General features: G+C 39.9%; 1 protein-coding gene and 1 long non-coding RNA gene across 2 annotated transcripts in view; one reads left to right on the plus strand and one right to left on the minus strand.

Annotated features, from left to right (window-relative positions):
• rtn4r (reticulon 4 receptor) overlaps window positions 1-13,990 on the plus strand; it is a 65,768-nt gene that overhangs the window by 18,984 nt on the left and 32,794 nt on the right. The window lies entirely within an intron of this gene.
• LOC117819530 overlaps window positions 5,725-13,990 on the minus strand; it is a 33,995-nt gene continuing 25,729 nt past the window's right edge. The window contains exons 3-4 of the long non-coding RNA XR_004632565.1: window positions 6,926-7,125; window positions 5,725-6,505 (exon numbers count right to left, since the gene is read on the minus strand). This is a non-coding gene — a long non-coding RNA (uncharacterized LOC117819530). The remainder of the gene's footprint in view (window positions 6,506-6,925; window positions 7,126-13,990) is intronic.

Below are 13,990 nucleotides of genomic sequence, written 5' to 3' on the forward strand. Positions count from 1 at the left end.
ATGGACAAAGGGAAGTATTTCAAGTTGAAACCACCCACTCATGATTAATCATCCCGCTTATTTACCGGATACTGAATGTTAGAATAAACAAGTTAAGAAAACATTGATTTAAAGATGATTTTACTTATTTAAAAAATAATTATTTATACTGCAGAAAAGTATTTCCTCAGATTGTACAGTTGGCAGCACTTCAGTAGAAATGGTATGGCCTAATGGTTGAGTTACAAAACACCTAACATTTTAATTCAGTGAAAAGTTTTAACATCAGCCTGCAATTCAGATTTTAATCACATTTAAGAGGTGGTATCATGCTCTATTCCATATTCTAAAAAACAGATAACTTCAAATGTTAGACATCAATACTTATGTTTGAAATTGTGAGGTTAGTGAGGGAGTAATGGGAAGTCAGGATGAGACTGCAGTCTGCTCTGAACAGCTTGTTCTAAAAGTCATGAGATTTACGCGAGCTCAACATAACATTTTCTCATGTTGTAACATCACCATTTGGTGAATCTCCTTAAAAAGGGAAACTTTGTCCTTTTGAAATCGAGAAACATGACTTTGTCGTAGGCAACAGTGAAGGAGTTTTCCAGAATGCTGGGTTCTGGGTCTTAAAGACACCAGCCTGAGATAAGTGAATATTTTTTTTAGCTTCAAATCACATAAAGCTGCTACAAAGCTATCAGAGGGGTGATGTAATGCCTAAAAAGAGCATAATATCACCCCTCTTTAATCTTTACAGTTCAATTTTTGGTGTAACCCTCCTGTTATGTTGGTTTCTCTGGAACAGCAATAATGTGTCTGGGTCAATTTGACCCGGGGCATATTCAATTATCCAAAAGTGTCAGAACCCCAAAAAATCCCAATACACATTTTTTTAAATCTAATTTTTAACTCCATTACTAACCATTTAAATCAGGATTTAGTCCATTGGTGTTCTTTGATCCTCATAGATCATGCTTCACTGAGGATAACTCACTCGTTTTTCATTAAAATTCATTTTTAAATGTACATTGGAAAGCTCTAAATATAAAAACAATAGTTTTACATGACATAGATTTTTGTTTATTTTATTTTAAATTTAGAATATTTTCATGAAGTGATGTTGCTCAGACTTTTATGCTGCATTTAGCTGCTTTGGAAGCCATATATTGCCTACAATAGACTTTAAAAGGGGTCAATTTGACCCGCAACATAACAAGAGGGTTAAGTCAAAACATTGGTGTCTTTCTGTCTACATTTTCTTTTCATTCAAACAGTCTTATTTGGCATGCTAACAGAAACATGCATTTTTGCCACAGTGTTAACAGGCAGATGTGAAATGTGCCAGACTACTTCCTGTTACAGGGCTTTTAACCCATATCACCTGCTGTTTCATATTTAATACAGTCAGGTAATAACAGACAACAACAGGTAACATTAACATTTAGCTAGTTCCTGTCTTGGCTAAAATAACTATTGTCAGTGTGACATGATGGAGAAGTAGAAAAGTCTTGCTAATGCAATACTGGCTAACTAGTTGTTAGCCTGTAACTGGTTGATTGCCATCATTGGCTGGTTTTACAGTTCCTAATGTATTATCAAGTATCGTTTTAACTTAAAAATGGGCAGTGCCCCTCTGGATTTTCATCACACTTTGTCAGCTTGGTTGCTGATGCTAGTAAGCGGTCTTTCCCATCTCTGTTTATACCTTTGGTTAACCTGGAATAACTTCTAACAGTATCTGCCGTTGGGTACTTGGGTGCGACATCAGATGAAAATGTCTGCTGTGTGAGTATGATGAAAACTATAATTTTGTTTAATGTATTAATAGGACAATGATAACTAGTGTGTAATGTATGAACACAAACCTGCAGCAGGTAAAGGTTGGGTAAACAGTAGAAGTGGGTGCTTGAGGGAGAGATGAAAAGGCTGCTTCCAAAGGTATTACAGCCACATATGCTGCTTTCACAGACACTCATTTGTATTGCAGTATTTGCTGAAACTCTGCCTCGCTTTGGAGCCATTCTCAAGAGTGACTCTTGGGAAAAATTACAGGTTACATCATCTGAATTTACATAAAATTGTCAGCCGATTAGCTGAGTTTTGTACCACAATGTGCAAAGTTGTTTCTACTTTACAACATTTTTATTATGTGCAGTTCTAATGGAGGATTATGCAGGTTTAATGCATGAAGGACTTGCATAATGGCTGCTGCTGCACACACGTACTTGTTATTACTGTGCAGCCATTATTCCAAAAACAGTGGTTGGCAACAGCCTGTAGCCTGGGAGTGAAAAGTGTTTTAAAGCCTACTTGATATACGGACATTCCCATCATAAAAAAACATAAAGGAGGATAATCCATACCCAATGGTGGAAAGTGATATTATTCAAGTACTGGACGGAAGCACAGTTTTGAGGTACCTGACTGAAGTATTGCTGTATTGTGATACTTTTTACATCCACACCAATGCATTTCAGAGGATAAAATGTATTTATTCATTCGATTATATTTAAGTGAAAGCTTTGGTGGCTTTGAAGACCATGGATTTGCGGAGGATGATGGGCCAATCAACATTTCTCACATTTGTTGAAATGCCAGCATCCCGGCATAACATGAAATATTTCACACAAAGGAACACAGTCCAATCCTACAGAATCATTTTGAACATTAAATACTCTATCATGAAGCATTATATTGGTACTACTTTACGTATAGGACTTTAACCTGTGCTGGAGTACGTCTAATATTACATTTTGCTACTTTTACTGAGGTTAATAATCTGAATACGTCTACCACAACCATATGTACCTTCAAAAAGCTACACAGGTACAGTCTGTGTCTCTCTGCAGGGGAGAGTGTTGGAAGAAGCAGAAATGACACCGATAAATATTCAGGGTCCAGATGTAGATTAAAAACACAAAACAAAGCCTGTTTTTTCTGCCATAAGGAGCAAGATGAAAGCAGCAGGCTTTAAGAGTTCCTCCACCTAAGGTAAGCTGTTGCTAAGCTGAGTCTGCAGTTATCTCTCATCCACTGTGCTGAATACAGGAAGAGGGGAAAGGGAAGGGAAAATAAGGGCTCGGCATTCTGTTGCCAGATTGACTCCATCTTCAAAGAGATATTAACATAGCGCCAGTTTCCCTTTTATCTTGCTTTAATTTCAAGGATGCCAGCCCAAATTAAAATGCAATGCGACTGGAATGAACCTAAAATATCAGAGACACAAAGGAAGAAGGGAAGGAAGGAAACTGAAAAAGAAAACATGCACATTAGAAACATTTATCTAAAAGAAAGAAGACATCTTGGATCATATTTTATCACAAAAACATCCTGTTCCTGCACAAATTTTGTCACTGATGTCCCTGCAGTCTAAATATTAGAAAACCCACAGACTTATCAGAGTGACTCCAACAGAGGAGATGATATCTTGGAAGCAAACAAGTTAGTTGCAGGTTTAGTAATTCAATTACAGAACAGTCAGGTCCATTAACATTCAGCTCAAATCAGATTAGAACTGCATGAAATTTGAGCAATGCCAAATGGGACTCTCTGAGCTGTACTGTTCTTCCCATACTTATTTAGAGGAATGATTATTTGAGTTTTTGGTGACGGCATCAAGCAGTAAACTTATTAACACTCTAATAACATTGAATATCAGTGCTTGCCAGGGATAGTTGGTTTGTGAATTCCCCTGATTCCCTGGCGACTGTGCCATTTCACTGGTATGCAAAAACTGGCTCCATAAACTGTCTAAGTGAATGCTTTAATGACTGCTTTTACAATTCTGCAACAAAAATTCCAGACCTGCAGCTATTCACCAAACAGTTTGTTAAAATGAGCTTCTGATGAGGCAATGCTGCCACTAAATGTGGTGTGGAAATTAAAGAGTTCAGCCAAGTGTGACTTGATATGAATACCAAATAGATCTTATAAATAAAGTCCATTTAAGGCAACACAGATTTCCTAAAGGCTACTTCACATTAGTAGGGACATGTCTAGCCTGTTATAGACCAACTCAATCATACAAAATTGCAGTGAGTGAATTGCACTGAGTGTCTAAAACATGGATGTAGTCTCAGTGTTGTCACCCACTGGTTTCTGAAGAGTTGTTTTTGGCACCATATTGGAAATGCTGACTCAACCCAAGTCACGATCAACCTAGAAAAGGGCAAAGAGGGGGAGTTGAGGTGGGCTTCTGGCCTCCTACAACTCATCCATCTGCCCATGAACCCAGCTGTACCCCTATATTATCTTTAGATGAGCAACTTATCCAAAACCAGGCTGTAACAATAAAAGTAGTATAATGGGGATTTTTTGGCTTTTGCAGCCAGCCCCTTTTGTACACTTGAGGAACTGCAGTATGTTGCACTTCAGCATTGCCTTCATTTTTCAACTCCAGAGGTTGAGACTTGGTGAACTTGTAGCTTCTTTATTCATCAGAAACTGATGCTTGGACAGTGGCACAAGTCATCAAAATATGGCACTTCAGTCAATGTCGTGGAACGAGTGTGAGGGTTCTCTATGAGTTGTGGTCTACATGGGTCAACCAAGCCTTGGTCTCTCATCCAGGACAGCGAGATTGCATTCCTGTGTGATCCATTCCTATGTGACATGTATCATACATGATTTACTATTAAATGTCATATTAGTGCAGAACCAAATAGTACCACAAGGTAGTGCTTCTTTGGGTTTTCTCATTATGTCAGAGATGGATTAAGACCCCCAGAGACTCCATGTTGAGTGACAAGTTGGTGCAGGTAATGCCTAGTATGCATTAATGCTCATGTTGCAATTGGATGTAACATCGTGGGGATCTGTCATCTAAATGTTAAGTACTGACAAAAAACTGATGTGTGGAAATCCCACCCTGTTGTCTCTCACTCTCTGATGCTAACCTGCTTTCATGAGGCTCCTGCTAACTGCTGAATGCCACTAGCTCTTTCCGCCTAAACAACCATGTTACAGTTTGCTTAAAACATCATACATATTGCATGACACACATAACATACATAACTTATTTGACTATATGTTTGTCACGCTTAAACCGTGATATTTTTCCTTCAGTTTGCGATGATTTTTAGCGTCCCCTGTGGACACAGCCGAATTGCTTGTCTCTTTTCTGATCTTCTTCTGTACTTGCCTGAGTTGTGCTTTCTGATGAAAAATCTCATCCTGCTGTCTTTTAACAGTCACACATGTCGCTCACTTTGAATCTTTGCCATGGTAAATGTCAACAAAGGCTGCTTCGGCAGCCTGCTGTTATGCTTTGTCTGACACCTACCCTGCGGCAGTGCTTATGAGCACAGAAATTACAATATGACTTCCCGATGGCCTTGTTTGCTTTTGTGGATCACATAAAGGCATCAAATTAATTTAATTCTGTTTCCAGCCAAAAAACTCCTCACAGAATCCATGACCCAAACAAAAAGATTTGATGTCAAAATCAAGCCAAGTAGCTTTTTGCTTAAACATGACCAAACAGTCATGCATTGTTTTAGATCTTAGGGCCTGTTTCCACTGATCACATTTTTTTTTTGTTGAACAACCTCAATTTCAGAGTGATTGTTACCGTCACTTACTGCTGCTAATAAAAGTGTTAAATGTTTGTTTTTTATTCATGGAAGTTTTACATAGCAAATGGAAAACAATGATGACTCATGGTGGTATATTGGCAACAGATCTATACATCAAACTTCCTTGAAAACATCAAAAACAATTAATCTCTCCTTGGCGATTGTTGTTGACAAACCTTATTCCAAAAAGTTGAAGTAGTTTTAGCTCTGGGCGCAAAAACAGCTGACAAGGGCTTTGGGGCTTAGAGTGCTGAAGTGCTTAAAAGGCCTAGCTATATTGGCTCCGTAATGGAAATAGGTGCTGGCAGCACAAATAAAATACAGTTGGTGGACACAGGCCCTAAACAAGCTGACTTTTTCACCTCCAAAAGTTAAAAAAAAAACCATCAGAAAAGTTTGTAAGTGATTCTTAAAGTTTCTTCAGTGCATATCTCTCATTGCTAACTTTACCTAAGAGCCCTGTATGCGCCATAAAGTGAGCTACCAAGATCATTATATGTTGCCGCTTTGGGCCTAAAGACAAAGCTGCTGTTACTGACGAGTTCATAGTAAGAACATGGTGGAACTTGAGACAAAACCCTGTCTCATCTCATTCAACACAGCTCCATCTATATTTCATCAACCTTGTGTTTCTCTCAAAGTTTCTTTCTTGCTGCGTATGTATCTCGAAACTTGTAGTAAATTCTACCATGTCCCCTCAGCAGGGGTATACATCCTTCTTTCCTCTCTGAGGCTCTAGCTGGCAGCACAATGTAAGAGATCGAGTGCCACAACTGCTTCCTGAGCTTTTTCAGAGAAAGATTCCAGCTCCAGTTTCCCCCCATGCGACGATGCTGTCATCGACATAGCATGTTTAAGATAAAACAGGGAATAAGGGATCTTGGAGGATGGTGTAGTGGAGCTGGTGATGGCACAGAAGATCAGACTGCAGTAGAGAACTCCGGGAACTGAGAAAGACGGAGAAGAGGTGAGGCATGCATACTAATGTCGCCCTCTGGATTCCTGTATCTCTTTCACTTCTTGGCATAGAGTTCCTTACTTCAGCTTCTCTATCTTCATGTAATGATGCCTCCTACACAATGTTCTTTTTTCCCATAGAAGTCCCCCCACCGAAGCACCTTTTTTCTTTTCACTGCCATCAATTTGTCATCCTTATTCCCCTCCAACTCCCTTTACCTCAGTGTCAACCCGATGGAGGTTTCTGCAGTGCATAGAAGTCATTTACCTGTGTTATATTGTGGGTAATAACTGACAAAGCATATTGACTTGGCTAATTGACTTAGAAATGATGGGTAGTAGGAAGATAAATGGCAGGGTGTCTGTGGTGTATTTGTGTCATTAGCTGCATACTGTACCTCAGTGCATACCTGAGGAGGCGCTCAAATGGCTTATCTGCCTGAGAAGAGGTGATGGAAACAGATGAAATTGACTGATGCAGCAGTCTCTCAGGATGGAGGGGATGCAGCAGGTATATGGGCTGATTTTCAAAGTCCATATGACCGTACATACTCCTGGTCTTATGGTGAGAGTTTGTGCAGTTCTTCAGTTCGTGCAGTTCTTCAATCCACTAAGTAAAATGGGGCAGGGATAATGAGCAGGAATTTGTCTATTTGTAATATCTTGGCTATTTTTTGTACATATAAACATCAAATCCTAGTTTTCTTAAATGTGAATATGCTACCTGGAGGACTCTGATAATAACCACAATATTGTGACCTGTAAACCCCTTATCCCAGTTTGTCCCATCCTAGGTTAGTACAGAACATCGTGACCAAGGTGGTTAGTAATCAAGACTCAACTACATTTGCATGTTTGCTGTCATAACATTATAAAATAATATGCAGGGGCTTATTTTGCATGCTGCATGTGAGTAGTATGCCCTGAGTAAGATGAAACACAAGTTCAGGCTCAATGTTCAGGGAATGAACATAGCGACACTGTAACTGACAACGTATAGTGACATCATGCAACAATGGTATTTCTTAAACCTCTGCAAAGACCCTGATATTTAGGAGAATAAGTTAAGAAAAAGAAACCACACCTTTTAGTCTGCAGAGGCTTAGTTTTCTTCACCATTTCCTCATCAGGGTTTTGAAAAAACTCAGCCCAAGACACTCACAGTCTGATGCATTCATTGTAAATTGTCACGCATGATGCTGATAGGCCATTGAAATCCTTTATTCGGATCAGCCTTGCAACTATACCCAGGGCGTGTGTCAGAGAAAAGTAGACATGGCATGCTTTTAAATATGAAAAGTAGACAGCAAATCCAGAGCTTCATTTAAAAAATGAACAGACTCTCATATATTCATTCTTCCCCGTGGGCAGTTCAAAACCAGTATGCCTACATACCGTGGCAATTATTAAAAGCAGGATTATCAAGCGTCACTGAGAGACAAAGCACAAATGTTTTGAGCCATCATACCCACTCAAATCCAAACACAGGAAATAATGAGCCAGGAGCTCAATATTATTAACCCACTGAGATCCTGCCACAGTCATTCACTGCCCAGCAACGGGCTAACGAATGTTGAGACAATGCCCGAGATGATTTTAGTTCAGATTTAAAATGTCAGGGTGAACTAAAGCTCACTTCAATTACTAAACAGAACGTGGGAGTGGGACATATCATGGGAAGAAAGAAGCGGGTGTTAAAGCTGTTTTATTCTTTATATGTTGAGTTTTTTCACAATAAAGTTGGCTGTGAAATGTAGTTCAATACAAAGAAATGGGAATCCTGAACAATAAACTTTCATTCAATAGTTCTGAAATCCAGCCCTGCATTCTAATATGCATTATTAATGAAGCTCTTCATGTATTTTACATGAAACGCAAACATTATTTTTCTGGCAATAACAAAATAATATTTATTTAATGAATACACATGTTTATTTTATCTCATGCTTATTGTTTCAGAATTTTAAAAGGATTCATTTATGTAAAATAGCTTCATCAGATCAATCATTCATCTGGACAGTGAGGTTATGTCAGCAGAGTAGCATCGTAGAAGAAAGAGTATGGTGCGCAGTAAACTACCGCAATAGCTGATGATCATTCAGGTGTGAGCTCTGTCTTGGAACGACCAGCATTACTTTTCCGTCCTTGAGGGGAAGGAACATTGTGGTGAGTTGTAGTCTATGTTGTAGAAACTTTGTCCTCTGTCAAGACTAGTAATTATAATCTCACAAAAGCACCTAACCAAACAACATGCTCCTACTAAGCTAGCCGCCAGAGAGCCTGGTGCTGCAAACACCAATGTCCAGGAGTAGCTAACGTTAGTTCTGCAGACCAAGAAGGAGCCACTCTATCCAAACAACCAAGGCTTGATTTTAAATCTCTGCCCCTTTCACAATCTGTAAGCCGGGCAGAACCACACAGATTGATTGCAAGGTATTTTGTTGAAGACATGCTTCCCATATTAGCTGTTGAGTCTGCTGCTTTCAGAGAAGTATTAGCAAATCAAAACCTAACCTTAATAAGAGTACTGGGGCAAAAAATGTGATGCTAAAGATACCTTAACTCAGATAACAATTCAGTTACTGCGTAAAAGTAGGAACTAGTGACTGTAACTTATCAATCATATACAATTGCTAGGCTACTTAAACATATCAATAATATAACAAGTTAATCATTAAAACATTCCTGACTTTTGTTGAAAGACATTCTCTCTGATTGGACCTCTTAATTTAAGACCCCTATGCTAGAGGATTATGGGGGCTGGAGTCCACCCCAGAGGCAGAGTACATCCAGGAAAGTTCAATGGTTAAGTCACATGGCTGACAGCATGCTCCCAATAATACTTAATCCCGCAATGTACCTTTTTATTCTGCTGGAAGTCCATTCACATTTTGCAAATAATTGGAAATATTAAAGCATGCACAAAGTAAATTTGCAGTGTAAGAAGAACTGACTGTCATAAAATATCAAATAACAATGTTTGACTGCAGGGTTGAACATAAATTATCAAAACCCAGTTCTTTCAGCATAGGACGTCTGTCTAAACACATCCACACTATCAACACTTTGTCTTTGCAGAAGTTCCAGGATTTCCCTGCAATATCAGAGCAGAGTGCTTCTAAGTAGCTCAAAGACACATGTTCAGATTTCGGGTGACATCCGTAGTCAACAGGTGCCAGAACAGAACATCTGCTGCTGCTGTGACTCGCCTGCTCTGAAGTTGCCCTGGGGAGCCTGATGCCAGAGCTGGTTTCGGTTCATCACGCATCCCGTTTTGCATTTCTGAAAAGCTTGTTATGGCAGATATGAGACGTGAATGGGAAGACAGAAGCAGAAGTTACACGAGCATGAGGGAAGAACTGGAATTTTAATACCTTGGTTTGTGTTCAGGGATGTACAAGACATTTGGTGTCTGTCCTGATGGTATGGGCAGAACACCTTCAGAAAAATCATATTGACTTCAGTGTGAGGGATGAAAAATAGAGCGAAAAAGAGGATGTCCTTTTGGGACTCAGAAAGTGTACAGTTCTCAATCAACACAGCTGTGGAAAATCCAAAAGTTCTGGAGGGTATCACGACCTCTTGACCTCGCTCCAAATAAGAGAGATGGAAAAAGTCTCCAGTCGGCCCCTTCGGTGCCTATTTAAGGAGCCGCCAGTCTGCGCTCTCTATTTTATCCGAGCCACAGAGCAGCTATTGGAGTCCACATGATTGATGTGCTCTCATCTCTCAGGCTGTCACGCTCGCCTGATGAGCAGATACTTTATTGACTCTGTTTTGGGGAGTGTGTGCAGCCCCGCTTCTCACAGGAGAGTGTAAGCTGTTTAGGGAATAGACTCCAAATGTTGACCTCGGCCCTGATCTTCAAAGTGTCGATTTAAGTAGAAGGTCCCATCAGATAAGTTCTCCTTGTAGGATATTAGTCTCGAGGAGAGGGCAGAAATCAACAGACTGTAAGTGCTCTGTGCCAGATCCTATTGACAGAGCAGGAAATACTGGGGTTTGAATAATGGCATTAGCTAAGGTGACAACAGTCCATTGACGTTTCCTTTTGATCTGGAGTCTTCTTTCACCCCGGCCTGTTGGCTCCATTCTGCTGCCAATAATGTCTCTCTGGTTGGCTTTCCTCACAATCCTCCAAGCCTCTCAAAGGCAAAGAATCCCTTTGCATTTGTACACGTATGGAAAAAGCCGAACGAGAACTACTTCAAACACAAACAGGCTGGGTAGTACATTTAAAAATACAAGCAGATTTTCTCCCGTTGTTTGCTTATCCCTGCTTTGTGCTGTGATATTCAGTTTAGAAGGGGGGAAAAAATTAAAGAACTGTAATCCACAAAGGCTTCCTTTCCCTGCAATAAGATGATGGCTTTGCATTTCCATTCCTAAGCTCTGCCCAGCAGTATCAGAGGGCAGCCTTCACAGAGGAGATTGTACAACCCCGTGTAATAGGCTACTTCTTCTCTTAGAAAGGGCAACTGCTTATCATGTCCATATAGAATCCTTTCGTCAGACTGATCCGGTGCAGAGACATCAGATCATAACCTTCATGTCCAGGTCTGTGTCGGCCCAACACCTCTGGCAGAGGAACAAGCTCTCAAGTGAGGATATAGTGTGGAGAAATCCATCGAATTAGATGCTGTCTTTTGTAGGGAACATGTGCTTTCTTTCCCCTTGGCCCTCTCCCTAGTTGTATCGTACACGGTGTAAAGGGGTCGTGGCTAAGACAACTAATTTGTTCTGCAACAGGAAGCAGAATTGCTGAGATAATAAGTGTAAGTATCAAGGTTGTTAAATCATAATTAGACAAGACAAGAGACATGTCGGAAAGTTAGAGTGAGGCAGAAATCGGTTTGTAATTTTTGATTAGAATTTACTCATTTCTTTCATTACTTCAGTTTTTGCCACCTCGGCTGTCTTTTCTGCTGTTTCCATGGTCGTATGAACGTTTTTTTTTCCGTTCTCTTCAACGCTGCTTTTATATCAGACTGGTATTTGTTTCTATTCAGCTTTGAAAAGAACATTTTAATGAATGGAATTATAAACTGTAAAATCACTAAAAAACAAGGAGCTTTTTATCACACAGACTGTTGTTGCATGTAGGCGTTTCTGCCCCAAACAAGAATTGGCCCTCAACAAGCAAATGTTTTGACAGGAAGCCAGCATCGTAGACAGTCAGGGTTTCCAGTCTTACGACTCTCAGTCTGCAAGGCAAGGGAATAAAAAACACCATGGAGTAATAACACTACTTCTCACAGGCCTGAATGCATATGTGTCTGAATAAGATAAAACCGAAAATGAGGCTCTAGATGTGTGCACCGGTCCACTGCTGAGGCGATAATTGCTCTAATTGATTATTATATCAACAGAAAATTATTTGCTTGAGTCATCTAAATGCCAAACATTTTCTGGTTCAGCTTCCTCAAATGCCAGGGTTTATTTCTTTCTCATTCTCTCGGCTTCGGCTTGTGAATTAAAGCGGGCTGTTAGGCAATCACAAGGTTGGTGGTTCAATCCCGAGCGCCCTTCTGTCCACATGTGTAAGTGTGAAAGTCACTGAACCCCATTTGCTCCAGATGGTTAGGCTAGCGCTTTGCAAGGAAGCACATTTGAATTGGTGTGTGTGAGTGTGTAAATGAGTGAATGAGCGGCAATTTGTAAAGCCCTTTGGAGAAAAGAGCTACATAAAGGACGCCTTTAACCGTTTATGACCTGGATATTGGTATTTGGGGTTTGGACTGGTGGTTGGAGGAAACAAGTAATCCCATGATGATGGATCTGGTGCTGGTCATTTTTCTAATTTACTGAAATGAAAAAACAACAACAACAGATCAACACACTGGGCAAAATTAGAGTGATGGCTGCATTTTTGGGCAAGAGCTGGAGTTTGACCATGCAGCAAAACTGTGGTGTTGAAAATTAAGCTAATGTGGAAGTGTAAAAAGCTGCAGTTCCTCAAGTGTCCACTAGAGGCTGGCTGCAGAAGTAAAATAATCCCCAAATACTAAAAGGATTGGGGCACTGTTGGCCTAGCGTGCGCCCTATACGCAGTGGTCGCAGGCTCGACTCGTGACCTCTACCATTTGCTGCATGTCTTCCCGCACTCTCTACTCCTCTCATTTCCTGTCTCCCTCCAGCTTTCCTATCAAATAAAGGCAAATAATATATAAACATATTAAAGTTAAAATTTTTAAGGCCAAATTAACATGTTCACAGCCTGTTTCAAAAGATAATTTTGGTCGGTATGGCTTATTTCTCTATTCATACCCTCAACATCCTGAGCACAAAAACACCCTTAGCATATGCTGATTTTTGGTGCTGCAGTCTCAACATTAGTTGGAGCCATGTCAGACTGGTCTATGGCTAATTCCCAATCTTTGGTGATACATTTTTCACCATTTTTCTCATCTTTTTGATCCACTAATTGGTTTTGGTTTTAGAACCAGAAATACTGTATTTCTCATTAAAAGTTCTCCTCTAGAAATATCTCATGACAACTTTAATATCCTGTGCTTTCAACTGAGGCTTGACATCTAGACAAATAAAATCCCTGCCACATCATGGCTTGGCTTTTACTCTTACAAGCAACGGTTTTTGTGTACAAAATGGGCTATCGATTGAAGTTCTGTCCTCTTATCCGCTAATATAATTGCCTAACTGGGGAATAAATCCTTCTTGACAAGGGGTTGATGATAGGAATTTACCTTGATCAGGGCTATTGACACTGCGCACTATGAATTTTTTAAAAACACCATTGATAACCATGTTGGGCTGATGACAGCTAAGCTGCTGCAGTCATTTTGCTGTGATTTGCCTTTTTTCCCCACCGGCTATTGGGATTAGAGTTGTCAAACTGCGGTGCTTAGCATCAAACAAAGAGATACAAAAGACAAAACCATTTGAGAACATCTCTCTGGTGTACAGCGGGACAGAAGGGCAACTTTTCTCATGAATATGCCCATTCACATTCACAGACAGATGTAGCCTGGACAGCTGGAAAAGGTTAACAGTACTAGAAATGAACTGCATGAGGAAAAAGAGCACTGTGGGCATTCCTCTGCACTAAAGATCATCATTTCTGCTGGTAAATTGTTAGAAACTCGTTACGGACTATGTTCTGTCTTCACGGTCGTCACGGTTGAGTCGTATTTCTCTCAAAAGGCTTTATTTGATTTGTTTCCATTGAAGTACGATATGTCGTTCCTCCTCTTCAAGCATTTTCAATGTAAATAATGTCTTACATTTTCTATGTTTGCCTTGCCTGCTGCTGGTTTTCCAGTGTTGAATCATTGCACATTATTAAATCAAATCAGCTGCTGGCAAAACAAAATGGAGAGTTTCCAGAACTGAGCGGAAGAAGCTCTATTTTAATGGATCACATTCTTTTTTTATCATCTTTCAAATAATGAATCTTTCTATTAACGTAGCGCTGACTTTCATGTTGATCCACAGGCTCATACACCATTAGCCATGAA

This window comes from Notolabrus celidotus, chromosome 9 (assembly GCF_009762535.1).
Source record: "Notolabrus celidotus isolate fNotCel1 chromosome 9, fNotCel1.pri, whole genome shotgun sequence".
Lineage (NCBI taxonomy): Eukaryota > Metazoa > Chordata > Actinopteri > Labriformes > Labridae > Notolabrus > Notolabrus celidotus.